Genomic DNA, 6,917 nt, shown 5'->3' with positions numbered 1-6,917 from the left:
CACATAGTGACGTAGATATGTGGGGGCGTGTTAGAACGAGCCATTTTAGGTAGGCGTGGCTGACTCTTAACTTTTATAAAGAATATCTCTTTGGATTTGAGACTTTAGTCTTTGCAACTTTACAGATCTTCTTTATGCACCAAGAGCTTGTAACACTCCAAAGAGAAAGGAAAAATTGAAATCGCATCATATGACCCCTTTAAAAAATGTCTGCCAGCAAAACTCCAAATGCTGTCACCTAGTCAGCTAACACAGAGGCTCTTTTAATCCAAATAAATCGAATGACTCCCATGACTGACGCATGGGAAGAACTATAGACTAATCTATATACCATTATTGGACAGCTGTTGCAAATGTCAAAGCCTCTAATTTAGAAGTCCAATAACAAAGCAATGAACTTTTCGTGAGCACAAGAGAAGAAAGACGAGAGGTGTGAACAGTATGAGAACAATAAATCACTGAGGTTAAACGCACCTCTTCAACTCTACATCTCACAGATTGTAATTCAGTCTCCTTTAGAACAAACACCACAAATGAGGGACCAGTGTTGGGCAGTAACGCATTACTTAGTAACGCGTTACTGTAATTTGATTACTTTTTTAGTAACAGAGTAATTTAACGCGTTATAATTTTCAAAATAGTAACTAGAATATAGTTACAAGCCGAGGTCTCTATACGTTACTGCCGCATTACATTGCTGACAGAATGCAGTGTTTTATAATCTAGCTTAGTAACGCGTTACTGTAATTTGATTACTTTTTTAGTAACGGAGTAATTTAACGCGTTATAATTTTCAAAATAGTAACTAGAATATAGTTACAAGCCGAGGTCTCTATACTGCCGCGTTACATTGCTGACAGAATGCAGTGTTTTATAATCTAGTGATTGTAAAAAGGATGTAGCACCCGCACTGTCGAGTCAAGTGGCAGTGGATTAGAGACCTGCTCCCGCGAGACCCAACACAACAGAGTGCGGCGCAGGACAAGATAGGCGAGTGCTGGTGCGGGCGGGTAGACACTCACAGGTGCAAGCGTATGCAGAGTTTATTTTTAGGCTATAACACGTGTTTGCAGCGTTGAGCAATGCAGTGCTGAAATTTGCGTGCTCACGAATCCTCTCATTATAACACGAATTGTAGACATGATGAAAGATTAATTATGCATATATATATTGTGTTAGTGTAACAGAGATTTGTGAGATTGCGATGAACTGAGATGTATTTTAGAGATTATAAATGCAGCGCTCTTTGCTGGCATTCTGCCATGCCAAACCATGCACGCAGCAACCGCTTGCTTTAGTTAAAAATAACAGTGTTCTGTGAATGTTGATGCTTTAATAACAAATATTTATCGGGAGCGTGTATGCTGGGATTTCATCAATTTAATAAAAAGTAACGTAACTAGTAATGTAACTAATTACTAATTACTTTTGAAATAAAGTAATCAGAACAGTAACGTGATTACTTTTAAAAGGAGTAATCAGTCATTTGATTACATTTTCAGAGTAACTTGCCCAACACTGTGAGGGACTGAGGGATACTAAACAGTTTAAATTAATAGCATGCAATGAATATTGAGATGAATGTTTATTTATCCTTTTATTATTATTCATATTTTGGTCTCTCTCAAAAAAACTACAAGCCCAAGGCAACAGACACAAGCTCCAGCAGCTTCAGGAACATCTCTCTGTGGGTTTCTGCCTGTACATGTAAAAGTATTTTTGTCTGTATATGTGTGTATACCACTTAATAAATTATTAAGAAATACGAAATCCATTTTACTCTCAAGTGTGGTAACGTCATGGACTTTTGAGCTCCAAGAGGCCTCCATGCAACGAGCTAGAGAACCTTCATAATTAACATCATCTTTACTGAGAAAAGAACTTTGTTTTTTATCACGACTACAGTGTGTGCGTTTGTTCAAGGGCAGCGAGTGATGTACATGTCTAAAGTGTCTGCAAAAAATAGGCTATAATGCAGAATACATTTCTAAGATTCCAGGAGTTTCATTTCTAAAGGGATTTTTCTTCTATTTCAGCCATGCCTCTCTAGCACCTGACGTTGTGGAACAAAGGCACGGCTAATATGAAAGGCTCATCTCCCTTCTCTTATCGTACTCTGCACTCCATTTTTCTCTCCCTCTTTCACTCACTGGACTCTTTGACTTTGATCTCTTTCCAGGCATTATTCGCTTCATTCTGGGATGCTATATTCCTTAAAAGACAAGAGTTTATCTATTATTTATAATTGTTTACGGTCATATTTTCTAGGCTGCTCATTTTAAGTTTCTGCAAAGTTTAAGTGCAAGGAATGAGCCAAATTGATTGAAATCAACTCAAGTCACAGACAGCAGAAATATAAGGATTTTGTTTGTCAAATGAGATCAAATTACCTCGAAGATTCTGCCAGCACTGTAACTTTAATGATTGTAGCATGTGAAAGTAATTCTTTTAATTCAGAGCATGTTTGAAATTACAACAAATCGCACATGCCACAACCACCACACAGTGTTCACTACAAGAAAAAAGGTATATGTGCCACATCTTTCATCATTCCAATTAAATTAATTGGATAATACATGTATATTTTTTTGTAATTTATATTGCTGAATAGCTTGGGGAATAAAAATAAAATATCTCTGTACCTTGAAAAATGATTTGAAAATTGTTTGTTGTGGGCTTGTGGAATTGTTTGTTATTCTTATTTTTCGAATAATGCCCTTACTACAAAAAGCACTAAGTCCCTAATGAAATAAAACTGACAAATAGTTTTCAAATAATATACATTCATGCAAACATAGCAGTGATTTATTCTTCATGATCTTGAGATTATTTCAGCTCTGTTAATGAACAAAATGGCATATGTGCGCCAGTGATCCAAAACCACCGTTGTACCACTTGTTTTGGGAGATGAATAAGAAGCAGCAGTGTCATTACTGCACCCTTAGTGTCACCAAACAGAATTACTAAAATGACAACTAAAATGATGTTTTCTCATATGAGTCACATTGTTTACCATAAATGAATCTATGAATGGTTTCCTTGTACTTATCTCTTCATATTAAGCTGGGATATAAAAATGTATTTTTTTTTTTAAATAAATAAATATCAAGGACTGCATTACCAAAAATCCCTTTCTTTAAGTAATAAACAACAGAGGATGTCACAGACGTTTAAGACTATTTTGGATCCTTGTAGTACTGGCTTTAAACACAGTTTTGGAATAAATATTTCTTAACCAAGACAAAACCAACAAAACAAATGGTTTAAATTTTTTTTTGAAAATGTGGAATTCACATCAGTTTCTTTTTGGTTGCTCAAATGAGAGGAAACAAAACAAAAAAAAAATATATGTTGTGATCCATGTAAATAATAATAATAATGGCAAATCATTTCAGTGTAGTTAAAAATCAAAATAAGGTCAATCAGTTTTTAGACTTATTCGGAAACAGCAAATAAACAGTGGAAGCTGTGTGCTCTAATAAACCCTAAGAGAGGCTTATGGCACATGATCCCCTAAAAGGGGATTTCAGAAGTCCTGACCTACAATCAGTGGGACCATCCATTTGCTTTCTGTCAGACACTTGTCTCCGAGCAAAGATTACACACTAATCTAGCAATCTCAGTCGTAATCAGAACACATGTCCACATTTCCATCACCATATGGACATGAACTATTCTGAGACTCCCCTCGATCACTTCTGATCTCCCTGTCATGATTGAAGAACTCAAACCCGAGGGAGATTTTGCTGGCTTAGTCGTGATCAGGTGCTTTTCGGTGGTTACTCTACAGAGAAGCCATCTGAGAAAAGGGCAAACAGACACTCTCGCTAATCAATTTTCAAGGATTAGTAATTGACAGGGTTAGTGCCAATGATAAATGCATAGACAACCTTTCACACCTGATCCAGTCCTCTTAGCACTCCATCTGAGTTCAGATTAATAATGGCTAAGCAGATCAATAATCACAAGCTATGAGGGTTTGAGAAGATGTGACTAGGCTCTTAAAAAAGGTTCAAAAAGGTGTTTTTTTGTTGTTTCCTGAAGAACCTTTCAGCAAACAGTTCTCAAAAGAACCATTTTCTTAGAGTGAAGAACATTATAATAATCTCAAGAACCCATTTCCACTATAAAGAACCTCCAATGCAAAGAAAAGATGTCATGGATATTAAAGGTTATTTATGAAATCATAAATGCAATAAAGAACCTTTATTTTTAAGAAGTGAGTATGTCTTTGCTCTTCATTGCAGGTGCTTATTGCATACTGAGAGTTTTGCTGCTTCAAAAAAAAACATGGTATGCATTACAAAGAAGCATCAGGAGAGTGTGAGTAAGGGAGAAAGAAAGAGAGAGAAGAAAATAGACTTCAAGAGTATTAGAGAAAGACCCCATTTATTAAAAGGTTCAATTTTTGAAAGTGCCATTTTTATCTCTTCTGTGAGTTCTGGGGAAGAAGTACCAGTTACTACACAAAACCGCTTTCCTCCACTTCTCAGTGCTGTATTTATTTAGTTTTAGCATAATTCCTCCTCCATGCCCATATCGGGGGAACAAGAGTCTTCCCGACCAGACCCTGTAATTGCGCCTTTTTCTTTTATTTGTGTGTGCCTTGCCACCGGCAGTGAATTAACATGGCTTAACAATGTTTTGTTTGTAATTAGCAATGAAGTGCTATAGGGTTTCGCTGCTAGTGGCAGGCGATTACCTGCCCGCTCAAAGTGACTTCCTAAACATCTGTGGGGATTAGAGCAGAGGGGAAGCCATCAAATGGCAAAGCAGATGGCTGTCAAGGGACACTCGGCACAGAAACCAATATTTTGATCGTTTGTTTTAAGTTGCCAATCACGTAGGTCCATAAGGGAATTTAAAGAGAGGGTTTCGCCACTCACTAATCTCACAGTAAACTAGAGAAGAAAGAAATTGCTGCGGGTCAGAACCTCAAAGATGCTCTGGAAAGCCAAAAGATACATCAAGTATAAAAATCAAACACACTTTCATGGCGATTTGGGTCACAATACTGTTATAACAGGTCAATGACAAGAGTTTTTTTTTTTCACAGATATCATAACTTAAATCGTTATATATCTGTAAGATTTTGGGACTAAACAAACCTTGTCTTGTTCTAAAACGGTCAAATTATTATTTTAAGAGACTTGACAAAGTCATTGGGGTCTGCAGGGGTTCATTCTATGAAATAAATTGTTCAGCATGTTTGTTGCACCACGTGATGTTGGTCACATCACACGATATGACTTAGGAGCCATCGGTTTTGAAATAGTAATGACCAGTTCTGAGGAGAAAAAAAAATTATTAAAGACTATGCCAAATAAAGTTTAATTCTTTTAAAGTCGTGATTTAAGGGAAGTAGCGACAGATCTTTTCTTTCATGTTGTGACATATCAGCGAGTAGAAAAAGAAAAAATGCAGGATAGGGATTTGGTTCTGTCTGTCGTTTGTTGACTGAATGGATGCAGGTCTGAATACCAGCTTGATTGTAAGACAGTTCAGCATACGTCACCAGAGAGAAGTCTGTCGGTTCACTGGAAGATCAAGTTAAGACAAATTAACAAATAAAAAAAACCTTGTCTTGTTCTAAAACGGTCAAATTATTATTTTAAGAGACTTGACAAAGTCATTGGGGTCTGCAGGGGTTCATTCTATGAAATAAATTGTTCAGCATGTTTGTTGCACCACGTGATGTTGGTCACATCACACGATATGACTTAGGAGCCATCGGTTTTGAAATAGTAATGACCAGTTCTGAGGAGAAAACAAAATTATTAAAGACTATGCCAAATAAAGTTTAATTCTTTTAAAGTCGTGATTTAAGGGAAGTAGCGACAGATCTTTTCTTTCATGTTGTGACATATCAGCGAGTAGAAAAAGAAAAAATGCAGGATAGGGATTTGGTTCTGTCTGTCGTTTGTTGACTGAATGGATGCAGGTCTGAATACCAGCTTGATTGTAAGACAGTTCAGCATACGTCACCAGAGAGAAGTCTGTCGGTTCACTGGAAGATCAAGTTAAGACAAATTAACAAATAAAAAAATTAAAAAACAATAAAAGAATAATAATTAAAATGTGCAAGGATTAATTGTTCAAATAAGATCTATAACACACATTTATAAAACAGAAATTTCATTTCATGCCAACATTAATGAGGCTTTTAACGAGGCTCAAGAAATAACTAATTTAAAAAAAACTAAAACGTGCTCTTCACACTAAAGGTGTATTGAAATCGCTGTACAAATTGCACTTTTAATGTATTTTTTAACAGAAAAAATTAGCTTGTCATTGACCTTTATACTGCTATGACAATATCAAACTGCAATAAAGCTTCACAGAAAAATGAAAAGCTACAGTACTTTTGCAGTGGCTCTGCTGACCTTGGTTGAATATATACAATCATAGTTGCCAAGTCCGCGTATTATACACGACTTTGGGCTTCTTTTTTTGTAAAGTTGCGTGAAAAAATCCGCGTTTTTTTGGGCTTATTTTTTAAAATATGGTTGCTTGTTAGGGAAATCTGACAAGCAACTACGTTTCTTTATTTATGTTCGCCATATTCTCCAATGCATAGAATGACACTCTGTCTGCTCGCAGTTAATAGCCAACCAGTGCGTGCTGCAGCTTAATTTGTCAAATGTTCCGCCCCCTCCTCCCCCTCATTGGAGGGGGCGCCTTCAAAAAGAAGGCGCGTGACGCTGTAATCCAAGCGATGATAGAAGTAGACGTTGAGGAGTGGGATGACTTTCTTTTAGCCTAATTTTTCATTTTTACAATGTTTTTGTAATGTACTAATTATCACGGGCTGTAATAAAAAACAAGTAGTCCTATACTAATACTAAGAGTATATACATTTGGTTCGAATAGCCTATATTTTAGTAGGCTATAATAAATATGTGGCTATGTTACAGCTC

General features: G+C 36.3%; 1 long non-coding RNA gene across 1 annotated transcript in view; it reads right to left on the bottom strand.

The window, feature by feature from the left end:
• LOC107696614 (uncharacterized) overlaps window positions 1–6,917 on the bottom strand; it is a 22,313-nt gene that overhangs the window by 7,334 nt on the left and 8,062 nt on the right. Inside the window, exon 2 of the long non-coding RNA XR_001635098.1 lies at window positions 6,207–6,209. This is a non-coding gene — a long non-coding RNA (uncharacterized LOC107696614). The remainder of the gene's footprint in view (window positions 1–6,206; window positions 6,210–6,917) is intronic.

Source organism: Sinocyclocheilus anshuiensis, unplaced genomic scaffold, assembly GCF_001515605.1.
Source record: "Sinocyclocheilus anshuiensis isolate Anshui unplaced genomic scaffold, SAMN03320099.WGS_v1.1 scaffold502, whole genome shotgun sequence".
Classification (NCBI taxonomy): domain Eukaryota; kingdom Metazoa; phylum Chordata; class Actinopteri; order Cypriniformes; family Cyprinidae; genus Sinocyclocheilus; species Sinocyclocheilus anshuiensis.
Note: the sequence above shows the minus strand (reverse complement) of the source record. Positions and strands in the feature narration are given on the sequence as shown.